Source organism: Siphateles boraxobius, unplaced genomic scaffold (assembly GCF_051911475.1).
Source record: "Siphateles boraxobius isolate OS27281-9 unplaced genomic scaffold, OSU_SipBor_1 19, whole genome shotgun sequence".
NCBI lineage: Eukaryota > Metazoa > Chordata > Actinopteri > Cypriniformes > Leuciscidae > Siphateles > Siphateles boraxobius.
Window position 1 is genome coordinate 23,267,585 of NW_027508799.1, and position 16,568 is coordinate 23,284,152.

General features: G+C 38.3%; 1 protein-coding gene across 12 annotated transcripts in view; it reads left to right on the forward strand.

Moving 5' to 3' along the window:
* sox5 (SRY-box transcription factor 5) overlaps positions 1-16,568 on the forward strand; it is a 243,833-nt gene that overhangs the window by 18,453 nt on the left and 208,812 nt on the right. For 4 of the 12 annotated variants that reach the window (XM_077234384.1, XM_077234386.1, XM_077234392.1 and 1 more), the window contains exon 1: positions 3,319-3,492. The exons of 1 other annotated variant lie outside the window; for it this stretch is intronic. The gene's annotated coding sequence lies outside the window, so the exon portion shown is untranslated. Of the gene's footprint in view, positions 1-3,067; positions 3,248-3,312; positions 3,493-16,568 lie in introns of those variants that run through there. 7 more of the 12 variants (XM_077234391.1, XM_077234383.1, XM_077234393.1 and 4 more) reach the window with 7 other exon arrangements.

A 16,568-nucleotide genomic window follows, 5' to 3' on the forward strand; every position in this document is an offset into this window, starting at 1 on the left:
TTAATCTCGCCTATCGCTCCAGTGTGCAACCTGCATTTTACGTGGGATTGCTTCTCCAACGCAGTGGAGGTGGTAATGGGCTTCTCCACACAGCTCGCGCTCCCAAACGCTGCCCACTTTCCCAGCATTTTTCAAATATTGCCAGTGGGTGGAGTCAGGCTTTGACCAGGGGTTTAGTTACCCTTTAATCGTTAAATATAAATTTATTTTTAAATTATAAGCTAATTCATAAATTTTTACCCCCCCACCCAATATTTGACAGTAAAATTGAGAACTGAGTAAAATTGTATTTTATAATATATTTTAATTGCACATGGTAAGGTAATTTAGTTAATCAATTAACACATTTTTTTTTATTACTTCAGCATTTTTTAAACTTTGTTTTTCAATGAAAATGATTAATATTTTTGTAACTGGCTCACACTTGTCAATTTCTTATTCATATAGGCCTCACTTTCAGGAAAAAAAGGTACAAAAGCTGTCAATGGGGCAGTACAAAAGGTACAGTTTTGTAACTTATTGACCATATTAGGGGCATGTTAGTATCTTGAAGGCACATATTATTATGTAAAGTTTACATATTAATAGCTAAATGGTACATACCTTTCTAAAGGGTTGCGCTACTGTGACAGCTTTTGTCCCATGTTTTTCTTTTTCTGGAGAGACCTTATGCATTATATAAAATTGGAGAACATGTTTTATTTCTTAACATTTAAGATCATACTTTTATGACTTACAGATTTTTTATTTTTTTTATTTATTCAGTTTTTTTAAATAACGTTATGCTTTTATTATTATTATTATTTTACTTTTTTCGTAAAAATAGATGGCTTTATGTAAAATCCAATAGCTCCAAGTTTATTACAGGCAGTAAAAGGAATCTGAACAGTTAATCGTCGAGGATGTCAGTGACTAAAAGAAACTGAAGGATTAGTTCTGGGCAGTTTATCGGATGGAAAGCGCAGATATGGTTCAGCTTTAACAGGACGCAGGATGCATAACTTTGCGTATCGTTTGATAATGTTTCCTTCATTATTTTGCTTGGAATAGAACAGACGGATCTGTGTTTCCGACGTGGCAATGAGCTGTACACGACATGAGAAATGGAGAAAGTCCTGCAGTTTGACTCAGTTAATAATTAATTCTCTACCGGCTTGCAATAAGACTTATCCACCGCTAGAGGTCAGTTATGACTATTTTTGAGCATTGACGTCTGTGCAAAAATATCCTCTCAAGCCGCTCAATGTGATTTACATGCTGTACCTACATGTCTTACATGTTATGTTATAAATACACATTCATGTATTATAACATATAATATGCAGTAGATTAGATATGGCTTATTAATGGGGCAAGAGAAAAATCAAAATGCTATAATTTTCCTCTCATCAAAGGACTATGTAAAGATTAAGCATTAGGTTTTTTAATATTCTGCTATAGGTTAATTTATCACTGTGAGCTTTAGCTTTTTGACTTGTGCCGTGGTTTCACCCTGAATATTTGCCCTTAACCAATTTCCCCAGAAGCAGCTTCATTCTTGGTTTGTGAAGCCCACAACATAACACAAATACCTCAGTTATGCTTGCTTTATTTTTTAAACCTTGGCTTTCCTCTAACAACATAGGAGGACAATAACGTCAATGCCATTTCAATTGGAACATATTAACAACCAGTCTGTTTTAATATGACAAACAGACTAAAAATGTTTTAAATGCCAATATTTTGCCTTAAACGTAAAAGTATAGCTTACACAAAATAAATGTTTATCCACTTTTAAAAGCACCGCATTACATGCTAAACTGTTCTTAGGGTTCAAGTTGTTTGATAGCAGTTTGAGGGAAATTGTTTTTTTTAAGTGGGTATCTCGATTACAGTCGACGTCTGTAGCCTAGGCTATTATCAATGAAATAACAAGAGTTATATCGTAATTGTCGGATATATATATATATATATATATATATATATATATATATATATATATATATATATACTTATCTTATGTATTTTATTACAGGAGAGAAAAGCCCATTCAAAGTTTGATGCTTAGGACTGTGCATGTTCGGTGGCGCGCGCAGAGGAACCTGAATTTGCGCGTGCACGCGTAGTTGATGCGCGAGTCAAACTTCTGCCAGAATATGATAACTTACTTCAAAGAAACTTCTACGCGTCTAATCGACCAACTCTTGTTTGTTGATAAGCCAGTGGTCGGGAAGAAGCTCTAGTTTGAAAGTCACAAAGGTTGAAAATCATTTGTGAAGGGTCTATTTTAACTCCACAAAAAATACAAAGTATACAATTGATCATTTTTAATCATTGAATAAACCTGAACGAAACCTCCATGAAATGAAATGTTTCACTCAAATAATAAATTGCATTAAATGCAGATCTTATTGAATAATCCACGGATGTTTGGATAGATGAAATAAAATCGGTAGCAAATTCATTTTAGGAATCAAACATGCAGAAGCAAATGCCTTGTCTCAGTCTGAGTTCATGGCCATTTCAGAAAACGAGCATAAGTAGCATTTTATGAATACTATAGCCCACTATTACATAAATATAAATATTATCAGCATAATATTTGTTGGTATACGCACATTTTAAGCACAGTCCAAAACATTTTGAAAACACTAGCGTGTTGTTGTGTAATAGAGATGCCCTGGCTCGTGACTTGACAGGTAAATTAAAACAGGTCGCATGTGGGAAACTGCTAGTGCACGAGCTCATGACGGGCGCGCGATGGACACCTGTGCGCATCCCGGCGCAACCGGCACACAGGTTATGTATAAAGCATTTACACACACTCTTGACAGTCATTTTAGCCAGCATTTATAGAGGTTCACGCGTAGACAAGTTAGTTTTGCTCGCGAGGTTAGATGACATGACGGTTATTGACATTTGCGCCTTAATATAAGGCACCTGAGGGGGCTCGCGCTGATTAGACCCCAGTGAAGAGGCGTTCAAGAGCAGCAACAATTGTGAATGAATAAGAAAGTGTGTCAAAATTGAACTCTGCGCTCACTCAAAATTAGATATCCCAAATGAGAAACTTATGAACGAGAATTATATTCAGAGAAGTACAGACGTCGTGTGCTGTCGCCTGTAGCTCGCGATGCGCCTCAGGTAGAGCGCGCGCACATTAACTGCTTTGAACTGCATGTTAGCGCTTTAGCCAAGCCCAGTGTTTTGGATTTAAATGGTCCAGTTTTGACACATTTGCTTTGCTCAGCCGAGCATTAGCGCTAAGGTAACCACTCTTGGCTCAGTGCCTGTTGTTTAGAACACGAAACAAATTGACTTCTCCTCCCCCAAGTCTTTGCCTTTTGTAATTTTCTCTGGCGTTGTTGTTTGTGTGTGACCAGCCCTGGGATTTCACCTCGTCCTTGAGAGACCAGCGCAAATCAACCCAAATAAAACATCCCGACCCTGTTTACCTCTCCCGGAGGGTCGTTTTCCTTCGAGACACGTGGACGAAGCCGTAAACAACATTAGGTGAGTGATTCGAGACAGCATTGAACTTAAAGTTGTAATATGTGCGTGTGTTGTTGTCGGTATGAAAGAGCGCGGAGCCTTGGCTCGCGTGACTGCATGTCGTTGGGCGCCGTTAACGGACAGGAGCTCCGCGATCTTTCCCTCTCTCAGACCGCGATTTTTCCCTATTCCATAGTCGGAGTAATCCAGCTGGGATTAGAGCGCGTTGCCCTCCAATCATCAGCAACTCGAGTCTCGATCATTCCTGTCTCAAACCGCAGCAGATCTCACTCCAAATGCTGTCAGTTTCACTATATCCTCACCAGTTCTTTACAGATTTATGTTTTCATTTAGCTGCTGTGCATATACTGAAAATGTGCACGGATGTGCCTTGCTATTCTTTCACCCCAACTTTAAACTAGTCTCTTACACATCTTTGAAGAGTTAGTGAAATGTGCTTTTTGCAAGCCCACAGAGTGTGCATTATTTTTGGAAACAATGTAAAAAAAAAAAAGAATCATTTAAAAGTAAACTTAAAAATATATATTTATAAAGTTGTAAAGCTAAAACATAGTTGTATGACAGAATAAAAAAAAACTTAATTGCTCTGTTGAAAAATTAAACTACTTAATGAACAGAAGTCAGTGATAGTGCAGATGTGCAGTGGTCAGTATATGAGCCTTAAGATTAATTATGTAGTGCAATAGTGGTAAACAATGTGGCAAAACGGTGCTTAAATGTATTTATAGTAAACTTTCGAAAATATTGAAAAGTAAGTTGCGGTTTCTTCTGTTAATTGGTGTATGGAAAAATAGCATATCATTGCAAACGCATCCCTGAATTGTTGGTTTGAAATTTTACATAAGAGGCACTTTGAAATTCTAAACCTTGACTTCATATTTTTGCACTCCCAAATATGACCTGCACAGAAAAGGTATGATTTTTAAATATTTTAATGGATCTTGCTGTATAACAGATTGCAGTGAACTCCATCATAAAATCCAGCTGTTAAGTTCACACATAAATCTTATGAAAAATTAACGCTGACTTCTGTTGAGAGGAGAGAGGTAATTTGCTCAAGTAAGTCATATATTACTGGGTTGACTTTAATACGCTGGTGATTGATTTCAGTGTTCACAAATTCATAAACGTTGTGATAAAGTAGTCATATAATCAACTAGTGTGATTTCTATAATTTATTATAGGAATGAAATGTAATGTAATAGAAAGACAAGGGTTTAACAAGCAAAAGAGAAAAAGTTCCTATGAAGTCTGATGGAAATCCATCATGCTTTTTGTTTTGTCAGAATTAATTTTCTCTTTTTAGTGGGGTCATGTTGAAAGGACAAAGGCTGTTCTGTTTTTGGCAAATGTTTTATTAACACTTTACACAGAGTGAGTTTTGGCTATTACCCACAAAGCCTTGCCTCATAATTTGCATAATGACTGTTTTTATTATTATTATTATTATTTTCTCCATTGTCAGGCTCGGGAGACAGTTTTTGTATCTTCATTCAGAGCCCATTGACTTTGTTTTGAATTGAATCCTTCTCTGATAACATAACCAGACATTCTATCTTGGATGTTGCTGTTTTTAATACCAGAACTCCAACAGAAACTTCCATTGAAAAAAAGACTTTTAATCTTTTTTTTAAAAATATCATGTCGAAAGAGTTATTTTAAGCCGTGTTAGTCGCAGAGTTTCTCCATATCTCCACGCAGAATCAGGGATTGGTTTCCGATTGCAGGGAGGGAGAGAAAAATTACTGTGCACATTCTCTCTCTCTCTCTCTCTCTCTCTCTCTCTCTCTCTCTCTCTCTCTCTCTCTCTCTCTCTCTCTCTCTCTCTCTCTCTCTCTTTCTCTCTCCCCCTGTCTCTCTGTCTCTCTTTCTCTCTCTCGTCATTCAGATAGACAAGTTCACATTGCTCTTCAGATTATCTTTTAACCAGTTCTGTGAATACATCGCTCCGGCACAGCTGGATTATAGACCAGATATAGTCCTTATCCCTGAGGCCACTTCTAAACTGACTCTCAAAAGAAAAAAGAAAAAATCATGGCCGTGTGACTGAATGTAACTCGATAAAAAAGAAAACGGATAGAACGAGAAAAATTTTAGTTCTTTCTGGGGGAATTTCTAAAGAGCCTGGATTTTATTTTCTGTTTTGTTTTTTTAATATCGTCATCAGTTAATTTTCGTAAGGCAGGTTATATGTCATTTACTCACCATCATTTCATTACCAACCACATAACTTTCCTTCTTCCGTAGAACTCAAAAAGAGATGTTTTAAAAGATTCCATTACATGGGGACTGGAAACTGTGTCCATTCCCACAGTATACATTTTTTTTATTGCACTGTGCTGCTTTTCCATCGCTTATATATGTAAACATGCACTAGATGGACACGTTTGACTGTTGCAGTCACATATTGCATCTTTTTCAGCATCTCGCGCATGAAACAAAATGCAGCACTCAAGATAAAAGAAATTCAGCTTTTAAAAAAACCCGTCTCTACACCGCGTAATTTCGTTCCACTGCCCTGCATCTTACGTTTTTAAAAGAAAAAAACGTGTTGTGTAAGTGGCCCCTAAAAGTGTTATAAAAGTGACCTGAATTGTTTAAGTCTTAGCATTTGGTTGTTAATCACTAAAAAATATCTCCTTTTGTATTCTGCAAAAGAAAGAAAATAAAAAAGGGTTTGCAATGACATGAGGGTGAGTAAATTATTGAAATTTTTGTTTTTTGAGTGAACTGTCCCTTTAAAGGTACGTTGACCCTCAGGATAAGAAGAACAGATCAGAATCCTTTTCGCCTACCATATCTCCTCTGTTGTCCGTTTGAACTGTGTTGATCACAGGACAGGAAACAGTAAACAAATTCTTCGACATGTGGCGACCTGTTAGAGCATACTTTTCCTTTTCTATTTCTCTGTCTCTCTGTCTGTCTCTCTCTCTCTCTCTCTCTCTCTCTCTCTCTCTCTCTCTCTCTCTCTCTCTCTCTCTCTCTCTCTCTCTCTCTCTCTCTCTCTCTCTCTCTCTCTCTCTCTCTCTCCACCATGAACGAAAAGCTTGCACTTCCTCCCACCTCTCTTTCGTACTCTCTTTCTCCCTCTTTCCTGCTCCAACAAGCCAGCAGGAAGATACAGCTAGCAGATCTTGGACTACGCTGAATAACATTTGCCAAGACATATGAATTATAAGGCTAATGGGCTTAAAAGGCTTGTCTTAACATTGTCTCTACTTAACCATGCAGAAGCTGGCTTATAGAACAGCAGAAATAGATTGGGAACCAAAATACCCCAATTTTGAGGTCAGGATTAGAAAGGATGAAAGACACTAAGTTTCTTTATGAAACCATAAAATATTTAATTGTTTGTAAATTGAGAGATATCTCTCCCCGCTGCTCTTCTCTGGCGAACTGTCTGCCAAGCGCATTGTTATTGTGTTTTGACATACAACTGATGTGATTCTTCTCATAACCACAGAATCTGGGACAGGTAGTCATTATCATGAGGGGTGGAAAAAAACACAGCAAGAGCAAAGTAACTGAGTTTCTGGGCTCAGATTGTGCAGGCAGCCCAGAAGTGAAGCACTGGCCATGTGTTCGGGCCATTGCTCTGGTGGCTTTGGGTTGGTCATCTGCACAGCTGCGCATGATGCTCGTGCTCCCTGCTCCACTTTGGGGGCTCGTACGGGTCTCTCTGATTGGATACGCTTGCATCTGTGCCGTGTGCTTATTGGTTCTTTGTGCTTGCTGAACTCTTTCTAGTGGGATCCAGTGTTTGAGTTAGTTGGACGGGATCTGAGAACCATTCCTGGCAGTTCTAGTTGTGTGGCAGGTCAGCTGCTTGTCCTCTCCCCTGCCCTCTCTCAGCCCTTCTGAATAAATGAGCTATTCTGGGACATGCAAATATCCAGAAAGCTGGAAAAGTCTGTGGAATATGTTCAGGGAATCAAAAATGCATTAAAAACAGTAATTTTGTGTAAAATAAATAAAATAAATGTACAATCGAAAAGAACTGCTTTTAAAATGTCATTGATTCCTGTGTTGGCAAAGCTGAAATTTTTAGCAGCCATTACTCGAGTCTTTATTATCCTGATATAGAAATGAAAAGGTTTGTAACTACAAATGTCTGTCAAAGTATTGATTTATCTAAAAAAAATCTAATTGATCCCAAACTTTTGAACAGTTGATTGTGTATGTATAAAAAAAAAAAAATTGGAAATACAAATGCTTTTATCCAGTCATTCATCCCTTTGACAGCATTATGCGGGTGTTTTTTTTTTTTTTTGACTAGAGGACAACTTACAAAAGTTGTTAAAAATAATAATGGATTAATAGACTCCTGGTCGCCTTAGAAACGTGGAATGCTGTTTTTTTAATGTATAATTATTAATGTTTATTATTATTATTAGAAACTTGAATAGGTAAGTGACCTTACAATATGTCTCACTAATTTCAGAGTAACAAAATTGATGTACATATTTGTTTTTGTGTGCATTTTTTGAAAACCAGGAAGAAAGTGTGAGAACCGCTTCTGCCCACACACTGTAAATGACCTTATTATCAATTATTAATAAATTAAACCTACTTTCTCCAACTGTTGTTATGTTTTGTATGTCTGTGACATTTTGCTTTTTACTTCAGGATATTTATCATTTTTCTATTGTAGATAAACCTGCCCTTGAAAGGCACACAAAACAAACTATGGTTGGTTACTTTACATGTCGGTCAGATGATCTATTCCATCTATATAGTGAATATACTATATTCTATATAGTGAATGGCAGTAATGTCGACCAGACCATATGCCCTTTAATCTGGCTATGCAAGACTGTTTGGTCATCATAAGTAAACTCCATGTGAATCAGTATGTCTTGGAGGGATGAAAGCTAGCTTCTCTTAAAATGTTTGCGATGGACAGTGTTTGGTGACAGTGTGACTCTATCACACAGAAACATTTGAAAGGTCCACTGTTGAAAGTGAATGTGTGTGAAGGCTGGGTTGCCTTGACACATTGATCAATCAAGGATAAATGAGAGGGTATGCTTTTATCACGCTGAATAATAATGACAAGCATTTGTCGTTTGAATGCAAGTGTTCCTGAATGTACCTCAAGAGTTGATGCTCTTTATCACAAAGGCCAGGAACATTTTTTAAATTTCACAAAGACTTTAATTAATTGATCTATTCGTTTATTAATTTTACCTCCGTTTTGTGGTGTCAGATTTGCGACACTCCAGCATTTGACTCAAAAGAGTTTGCTGAATAGCGACTCATTGTTTCTTTTTCAAAACCGATTGTTCTCGTGGTCTTGTGGGATTTCAAGGTTTCTGCGTTCCTCCTCTAATCCCTGTCCTTAACCACCACGCTCTGAGTCATCTCGCCGCATAACTCAACAATTTCGTTTAGGGAAATTAGAACGTTCCCGCCGACCCTGTCTTTCATTGTTTGCCGTGGTGCATATTTAAGTCCGTTCCTGGGCTTATTTTCTTAATTGGTGGCCTGTATTTGCTCAACACCGATTGCCTTTGATCATCTCAGATCATTACGTTTACCTCATTAATTTGCTCAATCCAGTTTTTCCCCCCCTCCCCTGTTGAGCCAAATTTAAGGGCCCATGTAAAAAATTGGATTAATAATACATTTTATGAGCCAAGAGAAAAATCAGCTCCCTTTGTGGTCTCTCTCTGTCTCCCTTGTCTTTCTTCTTACCCGCTGATTGTGTTTCCCTAGTGTGAAAGACACAAGCCAAACAATGCCTGATGAAAGGACACTCTGTGTTTGTTGCTGTTGACCTGAATCTAGTTTGAAAGAAAGCCACGGACAGGGCGGAGAGGAATGAAGATACAGGGAGGAACGATATAGTTCTGTTTGCTTCGTATGGATGAGAAAGTTGCTGATTAGATCCCTAGTGCTGGTGGCTAGGTCCTGCACTGCGATCATGGTGAGGGAGGTTCTGTGTTCCCTGTCTGCTGAAGTTGCTTTGTGATCTGTCTGACCCTGCGCTCTGAGCCTTCTCTTTGGCTCTGTGTGGACATATATATATGCCTTAAATATCAAAATCATCCCTGGTCTTATTGTGCATGAATCATCTGTGCAATTTATACCGAAAGGTTTGTAGGAATGTATTGATATTAAAAAAAACTAGCTGATATGCTAAGGCAATAGTTATTGGCCTTCTTCCCATAGTGCATCCTGTTACCATAATTTACCCAGATAAAAAATGCACCCGCACCTGACCATCCACCTGATTTAAAAGAAATTGTAATTTGTCAGACCAGGCAGCTTTCCTCCATTGCTCCATGGTCCAGTTCTGATGCACATGTGCCCATTGTAGGTGTTTTCGGTGCTGGTTATCATTGGCTCTCTTACCATCTGCTGCTATGAAGCCCCATACACCGCAAACTGCTATGCACTGTGTGGTCTGACACCTTTCTATCATGAGCCGCATTAAGTTTTTCAGCAATTTGAGCTACAGTAGCTCTACTCTCCACATGCATCAGTAACCATGACCCTGACATCAGTTCACCCCTTGTCCCTTCTTGCACCACTTTTGGTAGGTACTAAACACTGCATACTGGGAACACCCCACAAGACTTACCATTTTGGAGATGCTCTGACCCAGTCATCTAGCCATTATTTGGCCTTTGGCCTATATTCAAAGTCACTAGGATATTTTCGCTTTCCCCTCTTCCAACACATGAAATTCAAGAACTGACTATTCACTTGCTGCATAATATATCCAATCCTTTGACAGGTGCCATTGTAATGATATAATCAATGTAATTTACTTCACAGTGGTCAGTGGGTTTAATGTTGTGGCTGAACACTGTATTGTGCATCTCTATATATTTATCTTGGTAATTATTCATGAATTTAAATGATCTTTAGCTCAATTGTTCCTTTTGTGACATCAACAGTCTCCCACCCCTTTGCTCCATCCTGGTATATAATGGCAACTTTCTCAATGAATAATATTAAGTTTGGCAATTGGTGGAAATATCATTTTAGGACTTTAAACAAATGATGTTTGAGCAAATGTTGTACAAATAAGTTTGATATTTCATCACTGCCTTTCTTTTTCAACCACCTCTTCATCTTCATCTCTTGTTGTTTATCCTTTTTTTGTGTTGTCTTCATTTATTCTTCTATCCGTGGTCTCTTGTCTTGAAATGTGTGCATTTGCCTCCCACACTTCTACCTTAAAAAGCCTCAGGCCTAACACTTTTGACAAAGATACATGTAGACTTTAAAAGCAAAGAATTCATCATTTTATTGTCTCGCTGCCAAATAGGGCACAAATAATCCACTCCAATTAGGTGTTTGTGCCATGAAAATTGGATTTTCTCTCTCTTATGAAAACGCATATTCCAGAACACCATTGTTGATTTTGAATTCCAGTGACGACAAGAGAACAACATGCCAGGTTGATTTCACACAACCATTTGCATATAGAGGCCGTAGGTAAATATAGATCTGTATCTTCACTGCATACTTTTTACTGTTTTGAGGCCGTTATTGTCCTTCCCATGTGGCCGAATACATATCAATGTGACTGAATCTCACAATCCATGAACTGATGTCTCAGCCAGCACACAAAGGAGAATGGCTGTCTTTGTCGAGAGGCGTTTATTGTCTTCCAACCCAGAACAAGCAAACAAACAAAGTCGTGAGGCATCTATTGAGCAGATTGCAGCGCACATGATTTAGTCTCAAGGCTTTGGGCTTTTATGTCCACATGATTGTGTGTGTCTTCATATTGTTTGGTTTCAGACGTCTTCCATTATCATATAGATAACTGAACATTGTTACATGGATATGAGAAGCTGCGGCTAATGTAATGTCATCTCTTTGTGTGCAAGTGAAGTTTTTCCTCGCGTTTATGATCCTGTCTTTCTATTTTATGGGAAGATTGGAGACCAGAGAAAAGGGGAAAAATACTATGGATTTTTGCACTCAATAAATCAATGACCTACTTTGGTATTTTGTGAAACCTTGCTTATTTATCACATGCCTGTGGGGGTCGTTCTGTTTATTTTGCTCTGTGTGTGTGTGTGTGCTTCTGTGCATGTGGATGCTATCGTTTAGATCCCAAGAGAGTGTTTCGGATCTATACTCATTGGCCGGTTGCAGTGGTCGAGCTCTGGTTTAGATCTGATAGCGAGTGTCTCGTGAACACTGGTCTAAAACCATCGCTATCATTGATTTTAAATGATTCCGGTCAGGATTCGGATGTGCTACACTGGTCTTAGGTCAATGTAACAGGATGACCTACAGTTTACCCTGAAAGTTCTCCAAGTGTGCAAAAGCACTCGCTGTTCCCATTTTGCACAATGCCTGGTTACAGTTTTGCTCTCTGAACCCAGTGCATCCAAAAACAATAGCAAAGGGGTCAATGATATGGCCTCTTGCTTTATTTATATATTTATTTATATGTATCTTTTTTTGTTTTTGTTGAGGGGGCATAAAGTCAAGGACGTCAAGATGATACAATTGTCTTGAAGATTTTTTTTATATTATAATTATAATATTTTGACTTTTCTATGGCAAAGTTCAGACTGTAAGTGTAATGTGGTGTAAATGTTATATTTTTATTATGTCATTTTATAAGCTATTTTATTTTTGTATTTATTTATGTTTGTAAAAAATACTTTGTACCCTGAAAAATGAAAATATATTAATACATATATTAATATAGTATTGTATATTACAAATAAAAATAAATTAATTTCAAAATAAAAAATTGTTGAACTAAATTTAAACATTTTCCTCTTTTTTTTTTTGTGTGGCCTTTTTTAAATTGTTGATACTCCTATATTTTTGACCCAAAGACATTCTTCCATTTAAAACTGAAGTGTGTAAATTCTGTTCCACTTGCTTCACCAAGTGAAATTGAGAAAATTATTGAAAAAATGACGCCAATGTTTCTATATTGGGATCGGTCAGGATGTTTAAACAAACAGAGAAATATTTTGATATCAGTCCATGCATGTCTTTCTTATAGTCATATCTGCATATTAAGCTGCATTAATTGGAGGAAATATTTTAACACAGCAAAAACTTGCACATTTCAGCTTTATAGAACAAAGCCTTTGTTCTGTGCCATAGTGTAAATGTGAAACCCCTTGGAAATTATGTGATCAGCTTTGTCTTGCACTGTAAGGGAATTCTCTGTAGCTTATGAAGCGCATAACGTGCTATTCCAAAAATTTATACATTATTTTAGCTGTTATAGATATAATACTTGGAAGTATTTGCCAATACGCACGTGTGTTTGTGCCTGTTCTTTGTCTCTGTGGTTTCATCAAGTGTGTGTGTGTGTGTGTGTGTGTGTGTGTGTGTGTGTGTGTGTGTGTGTGTGAGCCCCTCTGCCTGAGAGCGTCCCTCTGATCTTCCCTGTGCGTTCTCTCACTTTCAACATCTTCCCTTTCTTATGGAAAAGAGCCAATTAGAGTTGTGTCTGTTTGTTTAAAACAAAATGGCTTTTAATTAGTCTGATCAAAACCTCACTTCTGTAGGCCCCAGGATCCACTTTGTAGTTCCCCTCTAGATTGCGGATGGTTTTGATGCTGGCTGATAGGACAGGAAGACAATCTGATGGCTTTTAATGAATGCTCTTACTTTTGTCTGCTCATACCTTTTCTCTTTTTCCTTTTTCTTTCTCTCCTTTGTTGTATTGTTCCTGGTGCCCCCACCAAACACACCCACCCCGCATTCTGTCGTTTTCAGAAAGGCCACTGCTCGTTGCGCTCCCACCCAGTGTCCTGCAGCTGGGGATTGTGGGTAAATGTGGATGTGACCTCATCCTCAGGTGGTGCCTGTGGGGCCTGCTGCTCCTTATATTCCTGCTCTTCTGTCCTTAAGAGACTTCATCCAGACATAATACAGGCTTTCATTAAAGGGCGTTTGGGCCAAGGGCGAATCTGCTTCTCTGAGGCTTCTGTCAAAGGAACCTTATCTATTATGAGAGAGTCTTTATCTTACGCATTTTCTCTGGTGCCCTCTGTACTGTTCGAGTGGAACAAAAGATCTCTTTGCTTGAGAAAGTGAATTTATTTCTGACATTGTGGTCATTGAACTCAGCCCTCTGTGAATTAAATTGCCCCGGCTGTGCTCAAGGGATCTTCTCTGTTAAACATTGCCTCATCACCAGCTGGGATGTTTATTGTATTGGATTGTGTCTAGTGTTCAATGAAAGTACAAACTAGTGATATTCAACCATTTTGAGAACACAAGTGTTATCTACCATTGTCAAATTTTTAAAAATGTACGTGTGTGTTGCAGAGTTGCCAACTTTTGAGTTTTGCTTGGAGTGAGATTTGTTGACGGGGGGCGGGTTGAACTGACGCGATACAGCGATCTGTCACATTTAAAAGCGCCAAACCGCACATCTGACAGCTGAGAATTTGTTCCATATCAAAAGTAACCTTTGTCTAGTCCAGGGGTCTCCAACCTTTTTTCATTTGAGAGCTACTTTTTAAAAAAGATAGTGACCGAGAGCTACTCATGTAATACAAGACTTTAATCTCTTAAATAATGTAACTCTCATATTAACAACTATCTAAACTGTTTTAGACCTAAAAGAGTTTTTGTAGGCCCATATACTGGTCCTTCTCAAAAAATTTGCATTTTGTGATAAAGTTCATTATTTACCCTAATGTAATGATAAAAAATTAAACTTCCATATATTTTAGATTCATTGCACACCAAATGAAATATTTCAGGTCTTTTATTGTTTTAATACTGATGATTTTGGCATACAGCTCATGAAACCCAAAAATCCTATCTCAAAAAATTAGCATATCATGAAAAGGGTCTCTAAACGAGCTATTAACCTAATCATCTGAATCAACTAATTAACTCTAAAAACCTGCAAAAGATTCCTGAGGCTTTTAAAAACTCCCAGCCTGTTTCATTACTCAAAACCGCAATCATGGTTAAGACTGCCGACCTGACTGCTGTCCAGAAGGCCATCATTGACACCCTCAATCAAGGCACCTCAGTGGGAAGTCTGTGGGAAGGAAAAAATGTGGCAAAAAACGCTGCACAACGAGAAGAGGTGACCGGGCGGACCCTGAGGAAGATTGTGGAGAAGGCCGATTCCAGGCCTTGGGGGACCTGCGGAAGCAGTGGACTGAGTCTGGAGTAGAAACATCCAGAGCCACCGTGCACAGACGTGTGCAGGAAATGGGCTACAGGTGCCGCATTCCCCAGGTCAAGCCAGTTTTGAACCAGAAACGGCGGCAGAAGCGCTTGACCTGGGCTACAGAGAAGCAGCACTGGACTGTTGCTCAGTGGTCCAAAGTACTTTTTTCGGATGAAAGCAAATGTTGCATGTCATTCGGAAATCAAGGTGCCAGAGTCTGGAGGAAGACTGGGGAGAAGGAAATGCCAAAATGCCTGAAGTCCAGTGTCAAGTACCCACAGTCAGTGATGGTCTGGGGTGCCATGTCAGCTGCTGGTGTTGGTCCACTGTGTTTTATCAAGGGCAGGGTCAATGCAGCTAGCTATCAGGAGATTTTGGAGCACTTCATGCTTCCATCTGCTGAAAAGCTTTATGGAGATGAAGATTTCATTTTTCAGCACGACCTGGCACCTGCTCACAGTGCCAAAACCACTGGTGAATGGTTTACTGATCATGGTATTACTGTGCTCAATTGGCCTGCCAACTCTCCTGACCTGAACCCCATAGAGAATCTGTGGGATATTGTGAAGAGAAAGTTGAGAGACGCAAGACCCAACACTCTGGATGAGCTTAAGGCCGCCATCGAAGCATCCTGGGCCTCCATAACACCTCAGCAGTGCCACAGGCTGATTGCCTCCATGCCACACCGCATTGAAGCAGTCATTTCTGCAAAAGGATTCCCGACCAAGTATTGAGTGCATAACTGAACATAATTATTTGAAGGTTGACTTTTTTTGTATTAAAAACACTTCTTTTATTGGTCGGATGAAATATGCTAATTTTTTGAGATAGGAATTTTGGGTTTTCATGAGCTGTATGCCAAAATCATCAGTATTAAAACAATAAAAGACCTGAAATATTTCAGTTTGTGTGCAATGAATCTAAAATATATGAAAGTTTATTTTTTATCATTACAATATGGAAAATAATGAACTTTATCACAATATGCAAATTTTTTGAGAAGGACCTGTATGTCACCCTTAAATGTCAGAGAAAAGAACAGAATCAGAGATACATTTTTTTAAAGAAAATTGTACTTTCTATATTATACTGTAAAAACAAAACATAATTATAGTTGATTTTATAGTGCATCTTAACTAGAGATGAAATGGCATGGAAATTTCATTTCATGATTATAATGACCAAAATGATCACGGTTATCACAGAATCCTGTTCAAAAAGTACTAATACTACACAATAAAATCAATTCACCAAGTTTTATGTCGAAAACCAGCAAATAACAAATATAATTAGCATTCGTATGCACTTTTTGTTTACATAAACATTAAAATAACAACATTAAAAATGATGGCCAGATTTTAAAGGAGTACTGGACATGTTATCTACTAGTATGTAGCCTACAAGTTCAAATAAAGTTTTGACAAAAAAGATTTATAAAAGAAAAATACTTGCATATTTCAGCCTTTTAATCATTTTTATAAAAAGAATGAGTCAAAAAAGATAAATTACTGACGTTTACAATGCACATTAGCTTATCTTTTATTATTAATAGTAAATTTCGGTCCGATTTTCCCGTGGCGTCTGTCGTTGCTATGCAACCATGCACTGCGCTCTCCACAATGACAAAGAAGTTTTAGTAGCTAATGCATTTTTACATCTCACTGCGCCTGGAAAAAATTAGTGCGTCGCTTCAATTATGAGCTTCCTACATTTGAAATAACGAACTTGAGCGCGCAAAAGACGCGATATGTGAACGGCCCCTTGGCGAGCTACCTCCAATCAGGCCACGAGCTACTGGTAGCTGGCGAGCGACGTGTTGGAGACCCCTGTCGGTGTCAGTGTCCTCTTTGTCCGCGATTTTTCTCTGCGTGAGAAAATGTAGTGGTCCAATCAGTAGATCAGAGCCTGAACTTGCTTATAGTAATTCGGAAATTAGTGCACATGAGTG